Below are 15487 nucleotides of genomic sequence, written 5' to 3' on the forward strand. Positions count from 1 at the left end.
GACCTGCTTCACACTGCTCCCAGCCTCTTAACAGTGACGCTTACCTGCTTCACACTCCTCCTGGTCTCTACACAATGATATTGACCTGGTTCACACTCCTCCTGGTCTCTACACAGTGATACTGTACTCCTTCATCCCCCTCTCTGCCTCTTCACAGTGATACTGACCTGTTTCACGTTCCTCCCGGTCTCTTCACAGTGACGATGACCTGCTTCACACTACTCCCGGTCTCTTCACGGTGAGAATGACCTGCTCCACACTTCTTCCCGTCTCTTCACAGTGACGCTGACCTGCTTCATTCTCCTCTCCATCTCTACACAGTGACGCTGACCTGCTTCACACTCTTCCTGGTGTCTACACTGTGACGCTGATCTGATTCGTACCCCTCTCTGCCTCTTCACAGTGATACTGACCTGTTTCACGCTCGTCCCGGTCTCTTCACAGTGATGCAGACCTGCTTCACACTACTCCCGGTCTCTTCACAGTGACGCTTAACTACTTCACACTCCTTCCCTTCTCTTCACAGTGACGCTGACCTGCTTCATTCTCCTCTCCATTTCTTCACAGTGATGCTGCCCTGCTTCACACAACCCCCGGTAGCTTCACAGTGAGGATGACCTGCTTCACACTCCTCCCTGTCTCTTCACTGTGATACTGACCTGCTTCACACTCCTCCCAGTCTCTTCGCAGTGACGCTGACCTGCTTCACGATCCTCACTGTCTCTTCACAGTGACGCTGACCTGCTTCACACTCCTCCTGGTCTCTACACAGTGACGCTGATCTGCTTCATCCCCCTCTCTGCCTCTTCACAGTGATACTGACCTGTTTGACGCTCCTCCCGGTCTCCTCACGGTGACGCTTACCTGCTTCACACTCCTTCCCGTCTCTTCAAAGTGATGCTGACCTGCTTCACACTCCTCCTGGTCTCTACACAGTGACACTGATCTGCTTCATCCCCCTCTCTGCCTCTTCACAGTGATACTGACCGGCTTCACAGTACTCCCGGTCTCTTCACGGTGACGCTTACCTGCTACACACTCCTTCCCGTCTCTTCACAATGACGCTGACCTGCTTCATCCTCCTTTCCATCTCTTCACAGTGATGCTGACCTGCTTCACACAACCCCCGGTATCTTCACAGTGAGGATGACCTGCTTCACACTCCTCCCTGTTTCTTCACAGTGATCCTGACCTGCTTCACACTCCTCCCAGTCTCTTCACAGTGACGCTGACCTGCTTCACGATCCTCATTGTCTCTTCACAGTGACGCTGACCTGCTCCACACTCCTCCTGGTCTCTACACACTGATGCTGATCTGCTTCATCCCCCTCTCTACCTCTTCACAGTGATACTCACCTGTTTCACGCTCCTCCCGGTCTCTTCACAGGGACACTGACCTGCTTCACACTACCCCCGGTATCTTCACAGTGAGGATGACCTGCTTCACACTGCTCCCGGTATCTTCACAGTCGGGATGACCTGCTTCACGCTCCTACCCGACTCTTCACAGTGACACTGACCTGCTTCACATTCCTCCTGGTCTCTAAACCGTGACACTGACCTGCTTCACACTCCTCCTGGTCTCTACTCAGTGACAGTGAACTGCTTCATCCCCCTCTCTGCCTCTTCACAGTGATACTGAAATGTTTCACTCTCCTCCCGGTCTCTTCACGGTGAGAATGACCTGCTTGACACTCCTTACCGTCTCTTCACAGTGACGCTGACCTGCTTCATCCTCCTCTCCGTCTCTTCACAGTGACGTTGACCTGCTTCACACTCCTCCTGGTCTCTACACAGTGACGCTGATCTGCTAAATCCCCCTCTCTGCCTCTTCATAGTGATACTGACCTGCTTCACAGTACTCCCGGTCTCTTCACGGTGACGCTTACCTGCTTCACACTCCTTCCCGTCTCTTCACAGTGATGCTGACCTGCTTCACACTACCCCCGGTATCTTCACAGTGAGGATGACCTGCTTCACACTCCTCCCTGTCTCTTCACAGTGATCCTGACCTGCTTCACACTCCTCCCAGACTCTTCACAGTGACGCTGACCTGCTTCACGATCCTCACTGACTCTTCACAGTGACGCTGACCTGCTCCACACTCCTCCTGGTCTCTACACAGTGACGCTGATCTGCTTCATCCCCCTCTCTACCTCTTCACAATGATACTCACCTGTTTCACGCTCCTCCCGGTCTCTTCACAGTGACGCTGATCTGCTTCACACTACTCCCGGTCTCCTCACGGTGACGCTTACCTGCTTCACACTCCTTCCCGTCTCTTCAAAGTGATGCTGACCTGCTTCACACTCCTCCTGGTCTCTACACAGTGACGCCGATCTGCTTCATCCCCCTCTCTGCCTCTTCACATGATACTGACCTGTTTCACGCTCCTCCCGGTCTCTTCACAGTGACGCTGATCTGCTTCACACTCCTCCCGGTCTCCTCACAGTGATCCTGACCTGCTTCACACTCCTCCCAGTCTCTTCACACTGACGCTGACCTGCTTCACACTACCCCCGGTATCTTCACAGTGAGGATGACCTGCTTCACGCTGCTCCCGGTATCTTCACAGTGGGGATGACCAGCTTCACACTACTACCCGACTCTTCACAGTGACACTGACCTGCTTCACACTCCTCCTGGTCTCTACACAGTGACATTGACCTGCTTCACACTCCTCCTGGTCTCTACACAGTGACGCTGATCTGCTAAATCCCCCTCTCTGCCTCTTCATAGTGATACTGACCTGCTTCACAGTACTCCCGGTCTCTTCACGGTGACGCTTACCTGCTTCACACTCCTTCCCGTCTCTTCACAGTGATGCTGACCTGCTTCACACTACCCCCGGTATCTTCACAGTGAGGATGACCTGCTTCACACTCCTCCCAGTCTCTTCACAGTAACGCTGACCTGCTTCACGATCCTCACTGTCTCTTCACAGTGACGCTGACCTGCTTCACACTCCTCCTATCTCTACACAGTGACGCTGACCTGCTTCACACTCCTCCTGGTCTCTACACAGTGACGCTGATCTGCTTCATCCCCCTCTCTAACTCTTCACAGTGATACTCACCTGTTTCACGCTCCTCCCGGTCGCTTCACAGTGACGCTGACCTGCTTCACACTACCCCCGGTATCTTCACAGTGAGAATGACCTGCTTCACACTGCTCCCGGTATCTTCACAGTGGGGATGACCAGCTTCACACTACTACCCGACTCTTCACAGTGACACTGACCTGCTTCACACTCCTCCTGGTCTCTACACAGTGACACTGAACTGCTTCATCCCCCTCTCTGCCTCTTCACAGTGATACTGACCCGCTTCACGCTCCTCCCGGTCTCTTCACAGTGACGCTGACCTGCTTCACACTACTCCCGGTATCTTCACGGTGACGCTTACCTGCTTCACACTCCTTCCCGTCTCTTCACAGTGATGCTGCCCTGCTTCACACAACCGCCGGTAACTTCACAGTGAGGATGACCTGCTTCGCACTCCTCCCTGTCTCTTCACTGTGATACTGACCTGCTTCACACTCCTCCCAGTCTCTTCACAGTGACACTGACCTGCTTCACGATCCTCACTGTCTCTTCACAGTGACGCTGACCTGCTTCACACTCCTCCTGGTCTCTACACAGTGACGCCGATCTGCTTCATCCCCCTCTCTGCCTCTTCACATGATACTGACCTGTTTCACGCTCCTCCCGGTCTCTTCACTGTGACGCTGATCTGCTTCACACTCCTCCCGGTCTCCTCACGGTGACGCTGACCTGCTTCACACTCCTTCCCGTCTCTTCAAAGTGATGCTGACCTGCTTCACACTCCTCCTGGTCTCTACACAGTGACGCTGATCTGCTTCATTCCCCTCTCTGCCTCTTCACAGAGATACTGACCTGCTTCAAAGTACTCCTGGTCTCTTCACGGTGACGCTGACCTGCTTCACACTCCTTCCCGTCTCTTCACAATGACGCTGACCTGCTTCATCCTCCTTTCCATCTCTTCACAGTGATGCTGACCTGCTTCACACAACCCCCGGTATCTTCACAGTGACGCTGACCTGCTCCACACTCCTCCTGGTCTCTACACACTGACACTGATCTGCTTCATCTCCCTCTCTACCTCTTCACATGATACTGACCTGTTTCACGCTCCTCCCGGGCTCTTCACAGGGACGCTGACCTGCTTCACACTACCCCCGGTATCTTCACAGTGAGGATGACCTGCTTCACACTGCTCCCGGTATCTTCACAGTGGGGATGACCTGCTTCACACTCCTACCCGACTCTTCACAGTGACACTGACCTGCTTCACACTCCACCTGGTCTCTAAACCGTGACACTGACCTGCTTCACACTCCTCCTGGTCTCTACTCAGTGACACTGAACTGCTTCATCCCCCTCTCTGCCTCTTCACAGTGATACTGAAATGTTTCACGCTCCTCCTGGTCTCTTCATGGTGAGAATGACCTGCTTCACACTCCTTACCGTCTCTTCACAGTGACGCTGACCTGCTTCATCCCACTCTCCGTCTCTTCACAGTGTCGCTGACCTGCTTCACACTCCTCCTGGTCTCTACACAGTAACGCTGATCTGCTTCATCCCCCTCTCTGCCTCTTCATAGTGATACTGACCTGCTTCACAGTACTCCCGGTCTCTTCACGGTGACGCTTACGTGCTTCACACTCCTTCCCGTCTCTTCACAATGACGCTGACCTGCTTCATCGTCCTTTCCATCTCTTCACAGTGATGCTGACCTGCTTCACACAACCCCCGGTATCTTCACAGTGAGGATGACCTGCTTCACACTCCTCCCTGTCTCTTCACAGTGATCCTGACCTGCTTCACACTCCTCCCAGTCTCTTCAAAGTGACGCTGACCTGCTTCACGATCCTCACTGTCTTTTCACAGTGACGCTGACCTGCTTCACACTCCTCCTGGTCTCTACACAGTGACGCTGACCTGCTTCATACTCCTCCTGGTCTCTACACAGTGACGCTGATCTGCTTCATCCCCCTCTCTACCTCTTCACAGTGATACTCACCTGTTTCACGCTCCTCCCGGTCTCTTCACAATGACGCTGACCTGCTTCACACTACCCCCGGTATCTTCACAGTGAGGATGACCTGCTTCACACTGCTCCCGGTATCTTCACAGTGCGGATGACCTGCTTCACACTCCTACCCGACTCTTCACAGTGACACTGACCTGCTTCACACTCCTCCTGGTCTCTACACAGTGACACTGACCTGCATCACACTCCTCCAGGTCTCTACACAGTGACACTGAACTGCTTCATCCCCCTCTCTGCCTCTTTACAGTGATACTGACCTGCTTCACGCTCCTCCCGGTCTCTTCACAGTGACGCTGACCTGCTTCACACTACTCCCGGTCTCTTCAAGGTGAGAATGACCTGCTTCACGCTTCTTCCCGTCTCTTCACAGTGACGCTGACCTGCTTCATCCTCCTCTCCGTCTCTTTACAGTGATGCTGACCTGCTTCACACTGCTCCAGGTATCTTCACAGTGTGGATGACCTACTTCACACTGCTCCCGGTATCTTCACAGTGGGGATGACCTGCTTCACACTCCTACCCGTCACTTCACAGTGATCCTGACCAGGTTCACTCTCCTCCCAGTCTCTTCACAAAGATGCTGACCTGCTTCACACTCCTCCCCATCTCTTTACAGTGATGCTGACATGCTACACAGTCCTCCCCATCTCTTTACAGTGGTGCTGACCTGCTTCACACTCCTCTCGTTCTCTTTACAGTGATGCTGAACTGCTTCACACTGCTCCCCATCTCTTTACAGTGACGCTGACGTGCTTCACAGTCCTCCTGGTCTCTACACATTGTCGCTGACCTGCTTCACACTCCTCCTGGTCTCCTCACTGTGATCCTGACCTGCTTCACACTCCTCCCAGTCTCTTCACACTAACGCTGACCTGTTGCACAGTCCTCCTGGTCTCTTCACAGTGACGCTGACCTGCTTCATCCTCCTCTCCATCTCTTCACAGTGATGCTGACCTGCTTCACTCAACCCCCGGTATCTTCACAGTGGGGATGACATGCTTCACACTCCTCCCTGTCTCTTCACAGTGATCCTGACCTGCTTCACAATACTCCCAATCTCTTCACAGTGACGCTGACCTGCTTCACGATCCTCACTGTTTCTTCACAGTGACGCTTCCTGCTTCACACTCATCCTGGTCTCTACACAGTGACGCTAATCTGCTTCATCCCCCTCTCTGCCTCTTCAAAGTGATACTGACCTGTTTCACGCTCCTCCTGGTCTCTTCACAGTGACGCTGACCTGCTTCACACTACTCCCGGTCTCTTCACGGTGACGCTTACCTGCTTCACACTCCTTCCCGTCTCTTCACAGTGATGCTGACCTGCTTCACACTACCCCCGGTATCTTCACAGTGAGGATGACCTGCTTCACACTCCTCCTAGTCTCTTCACAGTAACGCTGACCTGCTTCCCGATCCTCACTGTCTCTTCACAGTGACGCTGACCTGCTTCACACTCCTCCTGGTCTCTACACAGTGACGCTGATCTGCTTCATCCCCCTCTCTAACTCTTCACAGTGATACTCACCTGTTTCACGCTCCTCCCGGTCGCGTCACAGTGACGCTGACCTGCTTCACACTACCCCCGGTATCTTCACAGTGAGGATGACCTGCTTCACACTGCATCCGGTATCTTCACAGTGGGGATGACCAGCTTCACACTACTACCCGACTCTTCACAGTGACACTGACCTGCTTCACACTCCTCCTGGTCTCTACACAGTGACATTGACCTACTTCACCCTCCTCCTGGTCTCTACACAGTGACACTGATCTGCTTCATCCCCCTCTCTGCCTGTGCACAGTGATACTGACCTGCTTCACGCTCCTCCCGGTCTCTTCACAGTGACGCTGACCTGCTTCACACTACTCCCGGTCTCTTCACATTGAGAATGACCTGCTTCACACTTCTTCCCGTCTCTTCACAGTGACGCTGACCTGCTTCATCCTCCTCTCCGTCTCTTCACAGTGATGCTGACCTGCTTCACACAACCCCCGGTATCTTCACAGTGAGGATGACCTGCTTCACAGTCCTACCCGACACTTCACAGTGACACTGACCTGCTTCACACTTCACCTGGTCTCTACACAGTGACACTGACCTGCTTCACACTCCTCCTGGTCTCTACACAGTGACACTGAACTGCTTCATCCCCCTCTCTCCTCTTCACAGTGGTACTGACCTGTTTCATGCTCCTCCCGGTCCCTTCACAGTGACGCTGACCTGCTTCACACTACTCCCGGTCTCTCCATGGTGAGAATGACCTGCTTCACACTCCTTCCCGTCGCTTCACAGCGACGCTGACCTGCTTCATTCTCCTCTCCGTCTCTTCACAGTGTCGCTGACCTGCTTCATTCTCCTCCTGGTCTCTACACAGTGACGCTGATCTGCTTCATCTGCCTCTCTGCCTCTTCACAGTGATACTGACCTGTTTCACGCTCGTCCCAGTCTCTTCACGGTGACGCTTACCTGCTTCACACTCCTTCCCGTCTCTTCACAGTGACGCTGACCTGCTTCATCCTCCTTTCCATCTCTTCACAGTGATGCTGACCTGCTTCACACAACCCCCCGTATCTTCACAGTGAGGATGACCTGCTTCACACTCCTCCTTGTCTCTTCACAGTGATCCTGACCTGCTTCACACTCCTCCCAGTCTCTTCACAGGGACGCTGACCTGCTTCACACTCCTCCTGGTCTCTGCACAGTGACGCTGACCTGCTTCACACTCCTCCTGGTGTCTACACAGTGACGCTGATCTGCTTCATACCCCTCTCTGCCTCTTCACAGTGATACTGACCTGTTTCACGCTCGTCGCGGTCTCTTCACAGTGATGCTGACCTGCTTCACACTACCCCCGGTCTCTTCACGGTGACGCTTACCTGCTTCACACTCCTTCCCGTCTCTTCACAGTGACGCTGACCTGCTTCATCCTCCTCTCCAACTCTTCACACTGATGCTGCTCTGCTTCACACAACCCCCGGTATCTTCACAGTGAGGATGACCTGCTTCACACTCCTCCCTGTCTCTTCACTGTGATACTGACCTGCTTCACACTCCTCCCAGTCTCTTCACAGTGACGCTGACCTGCTTCACGATCCTCACTGTCTCTTCACAGTGACGCTGACCTGCTTCACACTCCTCCCGGTCTCTTCACAGTGACGCTGATCTGCTTCACACTACTCCCGGTCTGCTCACGGTGACGCTTACCTGCTTCACACTCCTTCCCGTCTCTTCAAAGTGATGCTGAACTGCTTCACACTCCTCCTGGTCTCTACACAGTGACGCTGATCTGCTTCATCCCCCTCTCGGCCTCTTCACAGTGATACTGACCTGCTTCACAATACCCCTGGTCTCTTCACGGTGACGCTTACCTGCTTCACACTCCTTCCCGTCTCTTCACAATGACGCTGACCTGCTTCATCCTCCTTTCCATCTCTTCACAGTGATGCTGACCTGCTTCACACAACCCCCGGTATCTTCACTGTGAGGATGACCTGCTTCACACTCCTCCCTGACTCTTCACAGTGACGCTGAGCTGCTTCACGATCCTCACTGTCTCTTCACAGTGACGCTGACCTGCTCCAAACTCCTCCTGGTCTCTACACACTGACGCTGATCTGCTTCATCCCCCTCTCTACCTCTTCACAGTGATACTCACCTGTTTCACGCTCCTCCCGGTCTCTTCACAGGGACGCTGACCTGCTTCACACTACCCCCGGTATCTTCACAGTGAGGATGACCTGCTTCACACTGCTCCCGGTATCTTCACAGTGGGGATGACCTGCTTCACACTCCTACCCGACACTTCACAGTGACACTGACCTGCTTCACACTCCTCCTTGTCTCTAAACCGTGACACTGACCTGCTTCACACTCCTCCTGGTCTCTACTCAGTGACACTGAACTGCTTCATCCCCCTCTCTGCCTCTTCACAGTGATACTGAAATGTTTCACACTCCTCCTGGTCTCTTCACAGTGAGAATGACCTGCTTCACACTCCTTCCCGTCTCTTCACAGTGACGCTGACCTGCTTCATCCTCCGCTCCGTCTCTTCACAGTGACTCTGACCTGCTCCACACTCCTCCTGGTCTCTACACACTGACGCTGATCTGCTTCATCCCCCTCTCTACCTCTTCACAGTGACACTGACCTGCTTCACACTCCTCCTGGTCTCTAAACCGTGACACTGACCTGCTTCACACTCCTCCTGGTCTCTACTCAGTGACACTGAACTGCTTCATCCCCCTCTCTGCCTCTTCACAGTGATACTGAAATGTTTCACGCTCCTCCTGGTCTCTTCACGGTGAGAATGACCTGCTTCACACTCCTTACCGTCTCTTCACAGACGCTGACCTGCGTCATCCCACTCTCCGTCTCTTCACAGTGACGCTGACCTGCTTCACACTCCTCCTGGTCTCTACACAGTGACGCTGATCTGCTTCATCCCCCTCTCTGCCTCTTCATAGTGACACTGACCTGCTTCACATTACTCCCGGTCTCTTCACGGTGACGCTTACTTGCTTCACACTCCTTCCCGTCTCTTCACAATGACGCTGACCTGCTTCATCGTCCTTTCCATCTCTTCACAGTGATGCTGACCTGCTTCACACAACCCCCGGTATCTTCACAGTGAGGATGACCTGCTTCACACTCCTCCCAGTCTCTTCACAGTGACGCTGACCTGCTTCACGATCCTCACTGTCTCTTCACAGTGACGCTGACCTGCTTCACACTCCTCCTGGTCTCTACACAGTGACGCTGACCTGCTTCACACTCCTTCTGGTCTCTACACAGTGACGCTGATCTGCTTCATCCCCCTTTCTACCTCTTCACAGTGATACTCAAATGTTTCACGCTCCTCCCGGCTTGCTTCACAGTGACGCTGACCTGCTTCACACTACCCCCGGTATTTTCACAGTGAGGATGACCTGCTTCACACTGCTCCCAGTATCTTCACAGTGGGGATAACCAGCTTCACACTACTACCCGACTCTTCACAGTGACACTGACCTGCTTCACACTCCTCCTGGTCTCAACACAATGATATTGACCTGCTTCACACTCCTCCTGGTCTCTACACAGTGACACTGTACTGCTTCATCCCCCTCTCTGCCTCTTCACAGTGATACTGACCTGCTTCACACTCCTTCTGGTCTCTACACAGTGACGCTGATCTGCTTCATCCCCCTTTCTACCTCTTCACAGTGATACTCACCTGTTTCACGCTCCTCCCGGCTTGCTTTACAGTGACGCTGACCTGCTTCACACTACCCCCGGTATTTTCACAGTGAGGATGACCTGCTTCACACTGCTCCCAGTATCTTCACAGTGAGGATAACCAGCTTCACACTACTACCCGACTCTTCACAGTGACACTGACCTGCTTCACACTCCTCCTGGTCTCAACACAATGATATTGACCTGCTTCACACTCCTCCTGGTCTCTACACAGTGACACTGTACTGCTTCATCCCCCTCTCTGCCTCTTCACAGTGATACTGACCTGTTTCACGCTCCTCCCGGTCTCTTCACAATGACGCTGACCTGCTTCACACTAGTCCTGGTCTCTTCACGGTGAGAATGACCTGCTTCACACTTCTTCCCCTCTCTTCACAGTGACGCTGACCTGCTTCATCCTCCTCTCCGTCTCTTCACAGTGATGCTGACCTGCTTCACACAACCCCCGGTATCTTCACAGTGAGGATGACCTGCTTCACACTCCTACCCGACACTTCACAGTGACACTGACCTGCTTCACACTCCTCCTGGTCTCTACACAGTGACACTGACCTGCTTCACACTCCTCCTGGTCTCTACACAGTGACACTGAACTGCTTCATCCCCTCTCTGCCTCTTCACAGTGATACTGACCTGCTTCATACTACTCCCGGTCTCTTCATGGTGAGAATGACCTGCTTCACACTCCTTCCCGTCGCTTCACAGTGACGCTGAATTGCTTCATTCTCCTCTCCGTCTCTTCACAGTGTCGCTGACCTGCTTCACACTCCTCCTGGTCTCTACACAGTGACGCTGATCTGCTTCATCCGCCTCTCTGCCTCTTCACAGTGATACTGACCTGTTTCACACTCGTCCCAGTCTCTTCACGGTGACGCTTACCTGCTTCACACTCCTTCCCGTCTCTTCACAGTGACGCTGACCTGCTTCATCCTCCTCTCCATCTCTTCACAGTGATGCTGACCTGTTTCACACAACCCCCCGTATCTTCACAGTGAGGATGACCTGCTTCACACTCCTCCTTGTCTCTTCACAGTGATCCTGACCTGCTTCACACTCCTCCCAGTCTCTTCACAGTGATGCTGACGTGCTTCACACTCCTTCTGGTCTCTACACATTGACGCTGACCTGTTTCAACTCCTCCCGGTCTCCTCACAAATATCCTGACCTGCTTCACACTCCTCCCAGTCTCTTCACAGGGACGCTGACCTGCTTCACACTCCTCCTGGTCTCTACACAGTGACGCTGACCTGCTTCACACTCTTCCTGGTGTCTACACTGTGACGCTGATCTGATTCATACCCCTCTCTGCCTCTTCACAGTGATACTGACCTGTTTCACGCTCGTCCCGGTCTCTTCACAGTGATGCAGACCTGCTTCACACTACTCCCGGTCTCTTCACGGTGACGCTTAACTACTTCACACTCCTTCCCGTCTCTTCACAGTGACGCTGACCTGCTTCATCCTCCTCTCCATTTCTTCACAGTGATGCTGCCCTACTTCACACAACCCCCGGTAGCTTCACAGTGAGGATGACCTGCTTCACACTCCTCCCTGTCTCTTCACTGTGATACTGACCTGCTTCACACTCCTCCCAGTCTCTGCACAGTGACGCTGACCTGCTTCACGATCCTCACTGTCTCTTCACAGTGACGCTGACCTGCTTCACACTCCTCCTGGTCTCTACACAGTGACGCTGATCTGCTTCATCCCCCTCTCTGCCTCTTCACAGTGATACTGACCTGTTTGACGCTCCTCCCGGTCTCTTCACAGTGACGCTGATCTGCTTCACACTACTCCCGGTCTCCTCACGGTGACGCTTACCTGCTTCACACTCCTTCCCGTCTCTTCAAAGTGATGCTGACCTGCTTCACACTCCTCCTGGTCTCTACACAGTGACGCTGATCTGCTTCATCTCCCTCTCTGCCTCTTCACAGCGATACTGACCTGCTTCACAGTACTCCCGGTCTCTTCACGGTGACGCTTACCTGCTACACACTCCTTCCCGTCTCTTCACAATGACGCTGACCTGCTTCATCCTCCTTTCCATCTCTTCACAGTGATGCTGACCTGCTTCACACAACCCCCGGTATCTTCACAGTGAGGATGACCTGCTTCACACTCCTCCCTGTTTCTTCACAGTGATCCTGACCTGCTTCACACTCCTCCCAGTCTCTTCACAGTGACGCTGACCTGCTTCACGATCCTCATTGTCTCTTCACAGTGACGCTGACCTGCTCCACACTCCTCCTGGTCTCTACACACTGACGCTGATCTGCTTCATCCCCCTCTCTACCTCCTCACAGTGATACTCACCTGTTTCACGCTCCTCCCGGTCTCTTCACAGGGACACTGACCTGCTTCACACTACCCCCGGTATCTTCACAGTGAGGATGACCTGCTTCACACTGCACCCGGTATCTTCACAGTGGGGATGACCTGCTTCACACTCCTACCCGACTCTTCACAGTGACACTGACCTGCTGCACACTCCTCCTGGTCTCTAAACCGTGACACTGACCTGCTTCACACTCCTCCTGGTCTCTACTCAGTGACACTGAACTGCTTCATCCCCCTCTCTGCCTCTTCACAGTGATACTGAAATGTTTCACGCTCCTCCCGGTCTCTTCACGGTGAGAATGACCTGCTTCACACTCCTTCCCGTCTCTTCACAGTGACGCTGACCTGCTTCATCCTCCTCTCCGTCTCTTCACAGTGACGCTGACCTGCTTCACACTCCTCCTGGTCTCTACACAGTGACGCTGATCTGCTTCATCCCCCTCTCTGCCTCTTCATAGTGATACTGACCTGCTTCACAGTACTCCCGGTCTCTTCACGGTGATGCTTACCTGCTTCACACTCCTTCCCGTCTCTTCACAGTGACGCTGACCTGCTTCATCGTCCTTTCCATCTCTTCACAGTGATGCTGACCTGCTTCACACAACCCCCGGTATCTTCACAGTGAGGATGACCTGCTTCACACTCCTCCCTGTCTCTTCACAGTGATCCTGACCTGCTTCACACTCCTCCCAGTCTCTTCACAGTGACGCTGACCTGCTTCACGATCCTCACTGTCTCTTCACAGTGACGCTGACCTGCTTCACACTCCTCCTGGTCTCTACACAGTGACGCTGACCTGCTTCACACTCCTCCTGGTCTCTACACACTGACGCTGATCTGCTTCATCCCCCTCTCTACCTCTTCACAGTGATACTCACCTGTTTCACGCTCCTCCCGGTCGCTTCACAGTGACGCTGACCTGCTTCACACTTCCCCCGGTATCTTCACAGTGAGGATGACCTGCTTCACACTGCTCCCGGAATCTTCACATTGGGGATGACCTGCTTCACACTCCTACCCGACTCTTCACAGTGACACTGACCTGCTTCACACTCCTCCTGGTCGCTACACAGTGACACTGACCTGCTTCACAATCCTCCTGGTCTCTACACAGTGACACTGAACTGCTTCATCCCCCTCTCTGCCTCTTCACAGTGATACTGACCTGTTTCACGCTCCTCCCGGTCTCTTCACAGTGACGCTGACCAGCTTCACGCTACTCCCGGTCTCTTCACGGTGAGAATGACCTGCTTCACACTTCTTCCCGTCTCTTCACAGTGACGCTGTCCTGCTTCATCCTCCTCTCCGTCTCTTCACAGTGATGCTGACCTGCTTCACACTGCTCCCGGTATCTTCACAGTGGGGATGACCTACTTTACACTGCTCCTGGTATCTTCACAGTGGGGATGACCTGCTTCACACTCCTATCCGTCTCTTCACAGTGATCCTGACCAGTTTCACACTCCTCCCAGTCTCTTCACAAAGATGCTGACCTGCTTCACACTCCTCCCCATCTCTTCATAGTGATGCTGACCTGCTTCACACTGCTCCCGGTATCTTCACAGTGGGGCTGACCTGCTTCACACTCCTACCCGTCTCTTCACAGTGATCCTGACCAGTTTCACTCTCCTCCCAGTCTCTTCACAAAGATGCTGACCAGCTTCACACTCCTCCCCATCTCTTTACAGTGATGCTGACCTGCTCCACACTCCTTCCCATTTCTTCACAGTGATGCTCACCTGCATCATACTCCTCTCCGTCTCTTCACAATGATGCTGATCTGCTTTACACGCCTCCCGGTCTCTTCACAGTGATGCTGACCTACTTCAGAGTCCTCCCCAGTTTCTTCACAGTGATGCTCACCTGCTTCACAGTCCTCCCCATCTCTTTACCGTGATGCTGACCTGCTTCACAATCCTCTCGGTCTCTCCACAGTGATGCTGAACTGCTTCACACTCCTCCCCATCTCTTTACGGTGATGCTGACCTGCTTCACACTCCTCTCGGTCTCTTGACAGTGATGCTGACCTGCTTCTCAGTCCTCCTGGTCTCTATACAGTGATGCTGACCTGCTTCACGATCCTCATTGTCCCTTCACAGTGACGCTGACCTGCTTCACACTCCTCCTGGTCTCTACACATTGACGATGACCTGCTTCACACTCCTCCCGGTCTCCTCACAGTGATCCTGACCTGCTTCACACTCCTCCCAGTCTCTTCACAAAGATGCTGACCTGCTTCACACTCCTCCCCATCCCTTTACAGTGATGCTGACCTGCTTCATCCTCCTCTCCATCTCTTCACAGTGATGCTGACCTGCTTCACACAACCCCCGTTATCTTCACAGTGAGGATGACCTTCTTCACACTCCTCCTTGTCTCTTCACAGTGATCCTGACCTGCTTTACACTCCTCCCAGTCTCTTCACAGTGACGCTGACCTGCTTCACACTCCTCCTGGTCTCTACACAGTGACGCTGACCTGCTTCACGATCCTCACTGTCCCTTCACAGTGACGCTGACCTGTTTCACACTCATCCCGGTCTCTTCACTGGGACGCTGACCTGCTTCACACTCCTCCTGTTGTCTACAAAATGACGCTGATCTGCTTCATCCCCCTCTCTGCCTCTTCACTGTGATACTGACCTGTTTCACGCTCGTCCCGGTCTCTTCACAGTGATGCAGACCTGCTTCACACTACTCCCGGTCTCTTCACGGTGACGCTTACCCGCTTCACACTCCTTCCCGTCTCTTCACAGTGTCGCTGACCTGCTTCATCCTCCTCTCCATCTCTTCACACTGATGCTGACCTGCTTCACACAACCCCCGGTATCTTCACAGTGG

This window comes from Carcharodon carcharias, chromosome 12 (assembly GCF_017639515.1).
Source record: "Carcharodon carcharias isolate sCarCar2 chromosome 12, sCarCar2.pri, whole genome shotgun sequence".
In the NCBI taxonomy this organism is placed as follows: domain Eukaryota; kingdom Metazoa; phylum Chordata; class Chondrichthyes; order Lamniformes; family Lamnidae; genus Carcharodon; species Carcharodon carcharias.